Source organism: Nicotiana attenuata, unplaced genomic scaffold (assembly GCF_001879085.1).
Source record: "Nicotiana attenuata strain UT unplaced genomic scaffold, NIATTr2, whole genome shotgun sequence".
In the NCBI taxonomy this organism is placed as follows: Eukaryota; Viridiplantae; Streptophyta; class Magnoliopsida; order Solanales; family Solanaceae; genus Nicotiana; species Nicotiana attenuata.
Genome location: NW_017672378.1, coordinates 98,886 through 113,216, shown reverse-complemented (window position 1 = coordinate 113,216; position 14,331 = coordinate 98,886).

The window sequence follows — 14,331 nt, the reverse complement described above, 5'->3', positions numbered from 1 at the left end:
TCTTAGACTTAAGTTCCGCCCCCCTCTTGTGAGCCTTGCCTTGGGACCCTTTGAGTTCCCTCTGAACTTGGACACTTGAGGGCCGGCACTTCCACACTGCACTTGTCCCCTACTCCGGTGATACAATTTGGGTGTAAGCACTGCCCGGAGTCCCATTAAGGTTCATAGGGAACTCTGACACACTCAAATAGGTGAAAGGCTTTGGATCAATGGTCTTTGAGTTGGTCTACTCATAATTTAGACAGGAAGTCTGAATCAGGCTCTCCTTTGGTTGTACTTTTTTTTAACTTTTTTTTGATGTAATTTTATTCATTCTGGTTTGTAATAAGTTGTAATAAAACTTTGGGGCTGGCTAGTGAAAATAAGGGATGGGTAACTATGCATGCAAATACATATAGAAAATCATGCCTATAGGTCTATTACAATTCTGCATATGCAAATACATGTAGAAAATTATGCCTATAGGTCTATTGCAATTCTGCATATGCAAATACATATAGAAATCAAGCCTATAGGTCTATTCTAATTCTGCATACTCAATACACATAGAAATCATGCCTATAGGATTGTTACAATTCTGCATATTCAACTCCGCCTAGAAATTGTAAGGCCCCGTAAAAAAATTTGTGCTCAAAACATAGTAGCTTGTAGTGTCAGGGTCGGACCCATCGTACTGATCTAAGTATTTAAAAATCAAAGAACCAAGTTTTTCCAGAAAAGTGTTATTTTGCGGTCCAGAATGCGGTCGCAAATCATGTATGCGGACCGCATTTCTGCCACAGATTGAGTCAGTGGTTTGGTTAAAATTAAGGTCAAAATGCAGTCCATTATGCGACCGCATAACGGATATGCGGACCGCATTTCTATCGCAAAGTGAGTCAATGTGTCAGTCAAATTTGAGGTCAAAAATGCGGTGCATTATGCGACCGTAAAATGGGTATGCGGACCGCATTTCCGCCGCAGACCCAAACAGTAGGATTGGATTTTTTGGAGCACTTTTGCGGTCCATTCTGCGGACAGCATTTCATCTCTGCGGTCGCAAAGTGCGACCGCATATCTGACTCGGGTACCTATTTTTTTAAATTTTAAACCCGACCCCCTTTTAATAAAACACCCCAACCCCTCATTTTAACGAGTTTTATGAACAAAATAAGAGAGAGGAAGAGAGGGTTCTTGAGAGAGAAAGTCATCTTCATCGAATTTGATTCTTCAAAACTATCCGGGCCGGGAAATTTCAAAGTGATTATCTTCATCCCCATTCTTGCAGGTAAAATCCCTAACCCTTTTTCATTGATTTTCAGGTTTAAACATAAAGGGGGATTCTCATGCACTGATTCTTAAAAGAAAGTTGAAACATACATGCATGTCTTTTAATACCTAAAACCTAGTAAGGGAAATTGGGTAGAAGTAGAGGTTTGCAAAAGAAGGGCTGATAACCTAAAAATGTTTGGGTAGTAATTGTGAGCTTCAATTCTAAGAAATATGTGTTAACTTGTGCACTAGATTGACGTTGCTAGACCGTTTGGTGAATTGAAAGTAGAAGTTAAAAGGAAATTCGGCTCCAGGTATGTATGGCTAACTTTAACCTTTATAGAGTCACCTTGTTTGGTTTACGAGTATTTGGTATGTGTTACTTATGTGGACTATATGTGAATTTTGGTTGCTTCACGGGTGTTAAGCCAGGATGGCCTATTTCATGAACTCTTGCGATTAATATTCCTTGAACATTGTTGGTTCAACGTTCCGATATGATGGTGTAGATAAATGGCTACAAACCATGTGTATGTGTAAATGTGTTTATGTGGTAAGGGCTGTGTAGTAAATGATAGGAAGAAGTCGTAATTGATACAAATGAAAACTCTTTCTGAATTGTTATTGTTGTTGTGAAATGATATTCTGGATGGCCTGAAGCCATGTGATTGAACTGTGGACTATTGTTGTTGTGTGAAATGTGATTATCCGGGGGGATCGGGTTGCGCGCCGCAACACAAAATGATAAATTGTGGGTTGGGGTTATAAGGGTGGCCGGGGTAATAAGGGTGGCGAGGTAATAAGGGTGGAAAAGTGATCGAAATCACTATTGAAATGAACGTATGTGAAAGTTGTGAAATCGTTGATGTAATGAAATGATGTTGAAAGGGAAAAAGGAGAGATTGTGAAACTTGTTTGACTTTGGTTGTTCCTTTCATGTGCATTTGATTGTTGATTCTATTACTGTACATTACTTGTGTATTGTTTGAGTTTACTTGGGGTAAAGTTTGTTCATACATACCAGTACAATTCAAATGTACTGACGTCCCTTTTGCCGGGGGCGCTACATTCGTGTTATGATTGTAGGTGGATCTATAGTAGGTACTCCAGTCCACCGTCCGTAGCACTCCTTCACTTTCGGTCAGCTGAATTGGTGAGCCCCTTTTTTCTCGGGGCCCTGCGTGGCTCATGTCGCACTTATTCCGGAGTCTTGTTTTGGCATTTGTATAAGGTATAGCCGGAGCCTTATTACTGGCAAGTATTGTATCATCCTTTTGTATCCTTAGAGGCTCCGTAGACACAATGTGGGTGGTGTACATATGTATTTTGGGTAAGTAATGGTACGGTTCGGAATCGTTATCCACGTTGGTAAATGTTGTAAGTATTTGGAATCATATGATGGTAATAATAAAAAGTAGAAATGAATTCAAGTTGTAAGTTTATGCTTAAGTTATAAATGGCTATTTCACAGGAATAATGTATAGGTAGCTCAAAAACCAGAGCACGGCCTAAGTCCTCTTCAAACCGTTTCGCCAGGTCAAAATTCGCCATCATATCTTTACCCGACAACTCTTTCATCCTTCCCAGGTAAAGAGGGGCAGCTGTTGATACCCAATTTTTTCCTGTATATTTCAATATGCAAAATACCTTCAAAATAGCCTGTATATGCATATATAAGCATGTCCCAATGTTTTATTATTTTTCCCTAATTTTCAAAGATTTTTATATCAATTTATTGCTTTATTTTTATCAGGAAAAACCCAATAATTACTCCAAAAGATATCATTTTGGTGATTTATTTATTGGATTATCATACCTATACTAAAATATAGCTAACATAATTTTCGCATATTTTTGTAAATTTGCTTTAGTATTTTTAAAGCTAAATTGCATATAATTGTAATATTAGCCTCTTTTAAGATTTAATCGTGTTTGTATTTACAAAATTAACTCCGATATTTTTTATTTAATAATTATTTATTATTAATAATTTTAGTACTTTTAATTTATTCCCAAAAAAATTATATTACTATTTTTTTAAAATAAAAAAGGGAAAATGGCTATTTAAATATTAGCCCATTTTCATTTCAATTTTGGCCTGATTTGGCACCCAATTGAATCCAATCCTAAAACCCAATTACCCAGCCCAAACCTTAAACTACCCGACCCACGACCCCTTTAAAAATAACCCGCCCGGATCCCTATTCAATCCATGCCGTTGATCACAATGATCAACGGCCACCATTTAACCTTTCCTTTTTTAATTTCCCATTACCCCCAAACCCTAGTCATTTTGCACCTACAGCCGCCCTTGAATTCCCCCTTCTCCCGATTCTCTCAAGCTCCCTCAGAAACCCTAGCCGCCTCCCTCCACTTCCACCCTAAAATTACCTGAATCCATTTCTTCCAAAGCCATTAAAGGCCTGCCTCCTACGACTCCTAAATGCCTGGTTACTATGGTTTCGAGGTCAGACCTTGAAGAAGCTTGGCCCAGACTTTGTTTCATTTGAAGTTCTATGGCTATCTCCGACCTTGCTCCGGCCAGCCATGGCTGTTCAAGCCTGATCTTGACTTCTCCTGCTTAGACCAGTGACTTTCCAAGCCTTTCTCACCATCTGGGTTCTTCTGAAACCCTAGCCTTCGAGGTTCTTCTGATTCTTTTAGATCCGTTGTATATCTGTGTTTTTCTCCTAGCTTTTAAACATTTTCTCAAAGTTTATTCCAAAACTTTACCTTCAAAATCTTTACCTTTTCCGATTTAGGGTTCTGTTAAGTCATTTCAAAGTATTTCTGAATTTTAACATGTTCTACTGTGCTTCTTATGTTGTTCTTCTACTGTATTTCTTATGTTGTTCTTCTACTGTATTTCTTATGTTGATTCTTCTACTGTGTTTCTTATGTTGATTCTTCTACTGTGTTTCTTATGTTGTTCTTCTACTGTGTTTCTTTATGTTAAAAGTCTTAGTTCTTCTTAACGTTTCTGATTTTATTCTCTTTGTTGATATTTTTGCCTGATTCTCTTGTCTTTCATCTCTATACTCGATTGATGGTGAAAACCCCAAAATTTGGGGTTCATTCGAGTTTTGAGACTGTTTGCTATGCAATTTGCTTGTTCCTCATCTCTGAATTTGTTTGATTTCGAAGCCCTAATTCCTTTGGACCTATTCGAGCTTCTGAAAACTGCTTCGTCTATTTGAAGTTGCTCGACTGGATTCAGAGTCCTGGTTTCAACTTCTATTTCTCTATGTGATTTGGTTTCTTGCAATCTTTGAACTAAACTATACTTTCCAGAAAGGTCTTTTACTTGACTCTTTTGCATGCTTCTAATACCCTCTTCTCCCTATTACTATGTTGACCTATGTGACTACCATGATTCACTATCTACAGACTTTGTAATTATTATTGCTGCTTCTCTTTGCCATGGTTTAACCTCACATGCCTAATGTTTGTGCACTCTTTATATATGCTAAATTTCCCTCTCAAAATAACCCTTAATTATGGACTGATTTCAGATCTCCTTGTGTAAGTCTAATTGATTCTTTCCTTGTTTTACTAATTTCCCTGTTTCTTAGGTTGATTTGAAAACTTTCCTTAGCCTTTCGATTCTCCTATTTCTGACTTGGTTTATTTGTAACTTCGAATCCCTGACTCCTTGATTTACTATGTGCTGAGTGATTTATTGTATTTCTTACCTTATTTGGTTAACCGTGTATTTCAAAGATTCTTCATTAATTCTTCCCTTAATTAAACCCGTATGTATTTACCCCCAATTGTCTACTTTCCACAAGACGTTTAATTGATCTCCTTCCTTAAATAATTTCTGTCCATTACCGTTTGGTTTTAACTCCTTGATTAAGGGAAGTCCATATACTGATTGATTTTAATTGGTACATAGTTCCAAAATTACTACTAAACTATGATTCTTGCCTTATTTATGCACCTGTTTTCAAACTATAAATGCCCTGCACTGTCATTAACACAACACACACGAACACTCTTAGTTTTCTGAACTCGCACTCACATTCAAAAAAAAGCATTCTCTCTTGTTACTTCTACTGTGGCCTATTTTTCAAAGTCGTGCTACTGCTTTTATTGTATTTTGCCTCCTTGAAACTGGTATGTACTGATTAAGATTTTCAGCAATCACAAACAATGTGTTTATTTAATACCTTTACTAGCATGTCTACTTACTGTTTGTGCTCAGTTCAGCGTTTACTTTAGCATGCTATAATCTTCTCCTATTATGAATCCCAAACCCACATACCCCAATGTGTTTGATATTAATGGTTTGTTTAGGGCATGACAGTATTAAATATTATTGTCTATGGTTCAAACTTGATTCCCCTGGAATCATAACCTCTATGTCACCATCATGTGTTGTGTATTCTTGTTGATTCTGTAAGCATAACAGCACTCTCTATTGCCGTGTATGCCCAGGATTAGCTAATGCCTAAGTACGTAAGCTCTTTGGCAATTTCCCCAATCCCTGAACCCTTTGTATGACTTGTTTATGACTGTGTCCCAGCCCCTTCTCCCTTTTCTGTACTTTCTTAGTTCTTTAAAACTCTGTTTCTTCACTTGCACTCTCTCTTAGACTTAAGTTCCGCCCCCCTCTTGTGAGCCTTGCCTTGGGACCCTTTGAGTTCCCTCTGAACTTGGACACTTGAGGGCTGGCACTTCCACACTGCACTTGTCCCCTACTCCGGTGATACAATTTGGGTGTAAGCACTGCCCGGAGTCCCATTAAGGTTCATAGGGAACTCTGACACACTCAAATAGGTGAAAGGCTTTGGATCAATGGTCTTTGAGTTGGTCTACTCATAATTCAGACAGGAAGTCTGAATCAGGCTCTCCTTTGGTTGTACTTTTTTTTTTACTTTTTTTTGATGTAATTTTATTCATTCTAGTTTGTAATAAGTTGTAATAAACGTTTGGGGCTGGCTAGTGAAAAAAAGGGATGGGTAACTATGCATGAAAATACATATAGAAAATCATGCCTATAGGTATATTACAATTCTGCATATGCAAATATATGTAGAAAATTATGCCTATAGGTCTATTACAATTCTGCATATGCAAATATATGTAGAAAATTATGCCTATAGGTCTATTACAATTCTGCATATGCAAATACACATAGAAATCATGCCTATAGGATTGTTACAATTCTGCATATTCAACTCCGCCTAGAAATCATGCCTATAGGATTATTCCAACGCCATTCAAACTGCATTTAGATACCATGTCTATAAGGTTCAACTTCTGCATTTAGATACGATGTCTATAAGGTTCAATTTCTGCATTTAGATACCATGTCTATAAGGTTCAATTTCTGCATTTAGATACCATGTTTATAGGTTTTTTTAAAACAAGTCCTGCATCTAGAAACCACGTCTATAAGTGTCTAAAATCAACAATATGTAGAAAACATGCCTATAGGAGTTTCTAAATGAATCTGATTCGCCTCACTTAGTGTTAGATATAAAATCAGTAATAATGGATACTGTCAGTTGCAGAACTTGTAATCAACTCGTTTAAATTTAGCCTCTCTTTAATAATCTGAATCCCTCGCTTAAACAAAGTTTAGCAAGCATGCCTATAGGGTTTTCAAACAATTCGTTCGAGTTTTAATGTCTTGTTACCTTCTAAATTCAGTAGATATCATGTCTATAGGACCCCGTCTTAACACCTAGGCAAGCCATAGGGTAAAACTATAAACTGAATCTGTTTTAACAATTACAACCAATATGCAGGCCTGATTCGGGCTTCTTATCTGAATTATGTAATGAACCAGTCTGCCTCAAGTCTTAAATTCTCTCTCACATTTAGTATTTAATCAGACTTAAACAGTATGTGAAAGTCATGCTAATTATGTGCTTTTCTGTTTAAGGAGGTATAATTGAACCCCTGTTTGTTTATATGCTTTTCCCCTAAAATGTGCAATATGTGTTTTGTATGTCGCCTTAGATTTTTTACCTTTAGAAACCTCAAATAAACCCAATATCCCTCCCCTTTTAGGATTAGTAGTCCTAAGTGCCTCCGGGACTGATAGGATTGGGGCGGGTAATAGCATGCAATAAGTAATCGAGACCATTCTGCGCTTTAATACCTTAACGGGATGGGAAGGGTAGATATGGATATAATGACCACGCGATAATGTCACGTGTAGCCCCTCATTGATGAGTGATTACCGGGCATTGTGTGGGGTGATCCATATTATTAATAAACCTAGGACCCCTCTCCCTTTATTCTTTATTTCTTTCTTTTCAGCATTTTAACTCTTTATTTTTAAAATCAGCTCTTCTAATTACTCTTTCAAACCTTGTTTACTTTCAAACCTTTATGTGATGAAATCCCCTCCTATTTGAGCCTTATTTGTTTATATGCTAATTGTACCCAAATTCACAATATTTGTCTGGCCGGGAACCACACTAGTGGATTCTGAGGGGTGCCTAACACCTTCCCCGTAGAATAATTTCAAGCCCTTACCCTATCTATGGTTATTCATATCGAACTCTTCTGGTGTCCTAATGCACCCTAATAATTAGGTGGCGACTCTTCAAAATTGCGAAACCCCTTTCCCAAAAGGAACGAGTTGTCCCTACCAAATGTTAAAAACTCGATTTCGCGAGAAAAAGGGGACGCGACACTAGGGTAGGTCGTGGTTTTTAATACCTTGAGCAAAGAGTTTTCCACGTAAATATCGCGTGTGTTTTATTTACTACTGATTTACTGTGGGAACAGATAGAGAACTTGGTCCCTATAGTGTTTGGTTTTACAATCTATTGTTTACCATGGGAACTGATATAGAGTCTGGCTCTCTATACAGTTTGGTGGACTCTTAGTTTATATCAATTGGTATTAGAGAATGTTCTTTCTCAATAGTTAACACATAGAAAAGATCTACATGGCTGCTCCACCAAACTTCGAGGAAGGACAATCAACATACAGACCACCAAGATTCAACGGCCAATACTATGGTTGGTGGAAAACAAGAATGCATGACTTCATCATGGCTGAGGACTCAGAGTTCTGGGATGTAATCTGTGATGGACCTTTTGTTCCCATAAAAATTGTTGGTGAGGGAACAGTTACAGTCCCAAAAATAAGAAAAGAGTACAACGATGCTGATAGAAAATCCATTGAGAAGAATTTTAGGACAAAGAAAATTCTTGTTTGTGGCATCGGACCAGATGAATACAGCAGCATCTCAGCCTGTCAGTCTGCTAAGGTGATCTAGGAAGCTCTTCAAACCGCCCATGAGGGACTACTCAGGTTAAGCAGTCCAAAATTGATATGCTTACTACTGTTATGAGCTTTTCAAGATGAAGGAGTATGAGTCTATTCAAGATATGCACACACGTTTCACCTTCATTATCAATGAGCTTCACTCCCTTGGAGAAGTCATCCCAAGAAACAAGTTTGTCCGAAAAATACCCAATGTTTTACCAGGTTCCTAGGAAAGTAAAGTGAATGCTATCACTAAAGCCAAGGATCTGCAGAAAGTGACCATTGATGAGCTCATTGGAAATCTCAAAACCAATGAGATGAAGAGAAAGAAAGATCTTGAAAGAAGAGAACCCAAGAAGGAAAAGAACCTGGTTCTCAAAGCTGCCCACAGTGACTCAAGCAATGATGAATCTGACATGACGTATCTCACTCGATGATTTCAAATGATGATTCGTAAAAATGGTGGGATCCCAAAGAAAGGAAGTTCCAACAGGAATTTCAAAGGAAATGATTGTTGCCATAAGTGTGAAAATCCTGGACACTTCATTAAAGATTGTCCTCTTCATAAGCAGGATCATTACAAAACCAACACTAAAAGGGCGGCTAAGAGGAACCAGGTCCCTAACATAAAGTTCAAAAGAAGAGATGCTGCTGACAACATCGTAAAGCAAGCCCTGGCTGACTGGGGAGATTCCTCCAGTGAATTTGATGGTGAAGATGACCAAGGAGATACATCTACGATGGTTGCTGACAATGGATCTTCAGAATATGAGTCAATCTTTGCACTCATGGACAAATCTGATGATGATGAGGACAAGGAGGAAGATGAGGTAAGCTTTCTTGACGTTCAAAGAAATTTGAAAACTTACTCTAAGAAAAAATTGATGTCCTTAGCAAATGTGTTGATTGATGCTATCATGACCTCATTAATGAGAAAAAATTGGTGACATAGGACAATAAAGGGATGATATGGTAGTTTCCATTGTAGACTTGAAAGAACAAGTGGAAGAAGTAACTAGAGAAAATAACTTGTTGAAAAACCAAACAAAAAAATGGATGGACAACACTAAGGGTAAAGAAGTGGCTAGTGAGGCTTAACTTGTGCTTGAGAGTGAGTTTAAGAAAGTTAAAACAAGTCTTATTGCTGAGCTTGAAAGAATAGACAACTTTAGGAGGATTTGAAAAGGGTTAAAATGATCTTGATAAGTCACTTAAATGTACCTGGTCTTCTGATGTAATATCGTCTATGTACAAGAGTAATGGTAGAAACAAGCAAGGAATCAGATTCCAAAAGGCTAAAACCTCCTATAATCCCCATAGCAAGTATGTGACTATGGATAACTGGTTTTGTACTCACTATGGTCAAATGGGTCATTATAAGGACTCTTGTAAAAATAAAATTCAGTCTTTGCAGATAAACAAAGTTTTTGTTGAAAAGAGGCCTACTGTTGAGGAACCTGGTTCCCTGAAAAGAAAATATGTGCTGCCTGTATGGGCAAAAAGAAGTTTGATTCGCCCGTTCTATCATTATAAGAGACCCAAGCTGGCTTGGGTTACTAATCAGTGATTTTGTGTGTAGGTTAGAGTGAGAGGTAGCAGTCAAAAAATGGTACATGGATAGCGGCTGCTCTAAGCATATGACTGGAAGAATGGATGATTTTCTCTCACTCTAGGCCTTTCAAGGTGGGAGTGTGTCCTTTGGAAACGACAAGAAAGTCTATAGTCTTAGTGTTGACAAAATTGCTAAAACACTCTCCCATGCAATTGAAAATGTGTACCATGTGAATGGCTTGAAATATAGCTTTTTGAGTGTGTCTCAAATTTGTGATAAGGGAAAATGAAGTAAAGTTGTTGTCTAAATCTTGCACTATCACCAATCTCAAAACTGGTAAAGTAGTGTTGATAGCCAAAAGGTTCAAGAACATCTCTGTTGCAGACCTTGGTTCACTGAATGGTGGTGATCTAACATGCCTAAGTGTCATTGATAATGATGCTGAGTTATGGCGCTGACGACTGGGGCATACAAGTTTTTATTTGCTAAACAAGTTGGTTATGGAGGGCCTGGTTCGTGGGCTAAAGTAGTCAACACTACCTATTACTTGATTAACAAGTGCATGATCAGGTCCCTTCTCAGAAGTCTCTCTATGAACTGCTCAATGGGAGAAAACCCAAGTTGACTTACTCGAGAGACTTTGGATGCAAAATATTTTGTTCTCAACAATGGTGGCAAAGGGTCACATAGCAAAGAAGATGAAGATGGAGAATTTACAAATGCTTCTGGTGAAGCTATAGATATTGCAAAAGGAAATACTGATTTGATGATTCAAGTCAAGTAGAGAGATGAAGGAGATGTAACAGAATCTCCAAAAGGCACAGAGGAACCTAGTCCCTCTATCACCTCAGCTGAAGCTGAACATAGGGTTACTAATGCTGCATTAGGTACTCCTGATGCAGAACAAATGAGTGGAAGTCATAATTCTGTTGATGTCAATGATGTTTAAAATATGGAGGAACTTGGTCCCCCAAATTCTAAATTTCAATTATCCAACTGGAAGCAAAAGAGTTCATATCCCTTCAAAATGTAATTACACCCTTAGACTCCGGTATTTAACCTAGAGCTAAGGCAAGGAACATGTTTGCCCTCTCATCCTTCTTGTCTCAAATCGAGTCTAAGAACATCAGAGAAGCATTGAAAAATTCTAACTAGATAGCTCTATGCAAGAAGAACTCCATCAGTTTGAGAGGAACAAAATGTGGCACCTGGTCCCTAGGCTATAAGATAGAACACTGATTGGAACCTGGCCCAAAAGAATCTCTTTGAAGGCTGCCAAAGAAATTTTGAGATATCCTAAGGGAACACATGACCTGGTCCCCGTCTATTTTTCAGGAGATAATTTTGACTTGGTTGGATATGCTGATGCTGATTATGTTGGATATTAGGTGAATAAAAAAGCACATCTAGAATGGCACATTTCTGGGGTCATGCTTGATCTCGGGGTACACAGAAACAAACTTTGTGGCTCTTTCTACTGCTAAAGATGACTTGAACTCGGTACAACACAAGAGAAGAAAGTACATTGATGTACGACATCACTTTTTGAGGGATAATGTTGAAAAGGGTCTGATTTGTATGAAGTTCTGGAAGACGGAGAACCAGGTAGCAGACATCTTCACTAAGGCACTGAGCAGGGAACATTTTGATTGGCTATGTTATGAAGGAAAGGTACAATGCTAAAAAGTGTATTTTAGCGACATCTAACTCAAATCTATACTGTTAAAGGTATACACACATGGCAGGTTCAGGAGAAAACAAGTAAGAGTGATATTGCAATTCTAAAAGTCCTTACTCATATTGTCAAAAACCGTCAAGGGACCTGGTTCCTGCGACTCAGGCTAATAGTCTCTCCAATACTTATATGCCTTTTTAAACTGCTGAAGTCTCATGTCACTATTTTATTCTTACCTCTCTCCTAATTTTGAAGTCCAAAATGTTAAACTTTTTCTTAACTGACCCGTTGCCCCAAAAAACCACTTCCTTCTCTTACACCCAACCAAAACGTTTCTTTTCACCAAAACCAAAATCAACCTTGTTTAAAAAAGAATCATTCTCTCCAAATATGCCAGAAGTGAACCCAACTCTGTCACTTCCAAAAATCCTAACTTCATTTGAATCAAAACACCAAGAAGTCTTTGGTAGATTTTGACGGGAGTTTGACTAAAAGGGCGGGTAAATCTAATATTCTAGAGCGTGAGGCTGAGATTGTTACAGGGTTTGTAGAAGTCTTGAAGGATGGAGAAATTGGTGAATGTGCTGCAAAATGGGGAACTATATGAGGGATATGATCCCTCAAGTCCTTCACAGGATGTTAATTCTAATGTTGATCTTTTTCTTTTTGAGTTCTGTGTTTAAACGAATTTCCGATCCAGTAAAAAAGATTGATGAAAAGTAGGCTGACTGATGATGAACTGGTGTGACCTGCTGATGTGGTTATTGTGGAAGAGAGAATGAAGTGGAAAAATCTTCACTTGTGAGAAATAATTCAAAAAAAATGGAGAAAACAAAGTTGGCTGAGAAAGACGCAGCAGATGATAAGGGTGAACAGATTAAGAAGAAGAAGAGGGAAACATGGCCGCTCAAGGAAAGAAAGGGTAGTGTGAGTGAGGAACCTGGTTCCTTACAGAAGCAAAAGGTTGAGTTATCAGGTTTGGAGAGGTAGAAGACTCTGAAGTCTCAAAAGGTGCTGTTAGGCAGAGTGTTGACTCTGATATTGCTGAAAAATGGAGGAGCTTCTTGACATTGTTGAGTTCCAAAAATAGAATCACCTCTTTGTTCCTCCAAGTCCCAACGTTTATAAAGAAGAAGTAAAATCTTCTATATTGTATGTGGTACTCTGATGCTATATGTGCATGGGACTGAGTTTGTTCTTGATGAGGAGAAGCTTGGGGAGATTCTTGGTGATCTGATTGATGGTTCAACCTGCTTAGATAGGTCAAGAACCAGGTCCCCATGGACCCTTGACAGAATAGAATGCTATGTTGAAGAGTGAGAATGAAAGATTGAGGAAACATATGGAGGACCTGAGAGAGAAGAAGATCATTGATCAAAGGACTGTGAATGAACAAATGGACAAGCTCATCAAGGCCTTAGCCCCTTAATTTTCTTCCCCAGTGATCCATGTCTTTCACTCCTTCCAAATTCCCTTGAAATCCTATCTTCTTTTGATCCTTATGTTTGATCACATTGGTACTTTAGTTGTGTAAATTATCATACGATGTACTGTTGATAATACTTTGCTTTTATTACAATTACTCTACTATGGGAAATCACTCTATTTTGTGCAACGACATTCACTTGCTGTTTTTGTTATTGTTTATGCTGTGTTGCCCAAGTGGCATGAGTTAATATTGTTGAACTTCTTTTTGGTTGTGCTTCTTCAGTTATTTTTTTCAATGATGCCAGAAGGAGGAAGTTACATAGGTGTCAGGGGAGGAAAAGAAACGAATTGATATGTTGTGTTGTGCATGAAAGATAGCTCTACTTCGCAAGGGTAACGTTGCTGATAACATGTTGATTATAGGTCTGTTCCGCAGGGGAACATGTGAGGAATCAGGTTCTCAAGGGGAATATCAATTCTGGGTTTGTCATCATCAAAAAAGGGAAAATTGATAAGTTATGCTATTTTGTGTTTTGATGATTTGCCGAGGAACCAGTTGTAATCAGTTCCTTTGGCCTGGTTCTCAGGGGGGATATCAATTCTAAGTTTGTCATCATTAAAAAGGGGGAAATTGATAAGTTATGTGTCCTTTTGTTTTGATGATTTGACAAACTTCATGAGAGAACCAGATAAGAAACCTAAAATAATTAGTTTGTTTGTGTTCAGAGTAACTAGTCAGATGTCTGGTTAGATTCTCAATGAAATCAGTTAAGGGATCAGCAGAGGGAACAATAGAGGGAACATATATGGATTAGTTCCCCTGGTCGTCGTGCAGTCAACTCTACAGCTGTAAAAGCTATTTCACTGTACCGTCAGGCAGATTGCTGCACTGTAGCGTCTGGTAGCAGTACAGCAGCACAGTTGTAGCTTGTTAAGGCCAAACTAAAGGACACTTTATTGCATCATCCTTGATGACATCACACACATATTATCAACATGAGGCAAGGGATTTCATCTCCCTAACACTTGCGAATCAAAAGACAATATTTTCTCAAGTGCTAGCCATCACCTCTCTCAAGAACAAAGCTGCTGCAACCTCAAGGACCAGATACAAAGATTGAAGATATCTTAAGTCCTTAGGTTTGTTGAGTATTCTTTATTTTGTTCTTCATTTGTAATCCTACACTACTTTCAA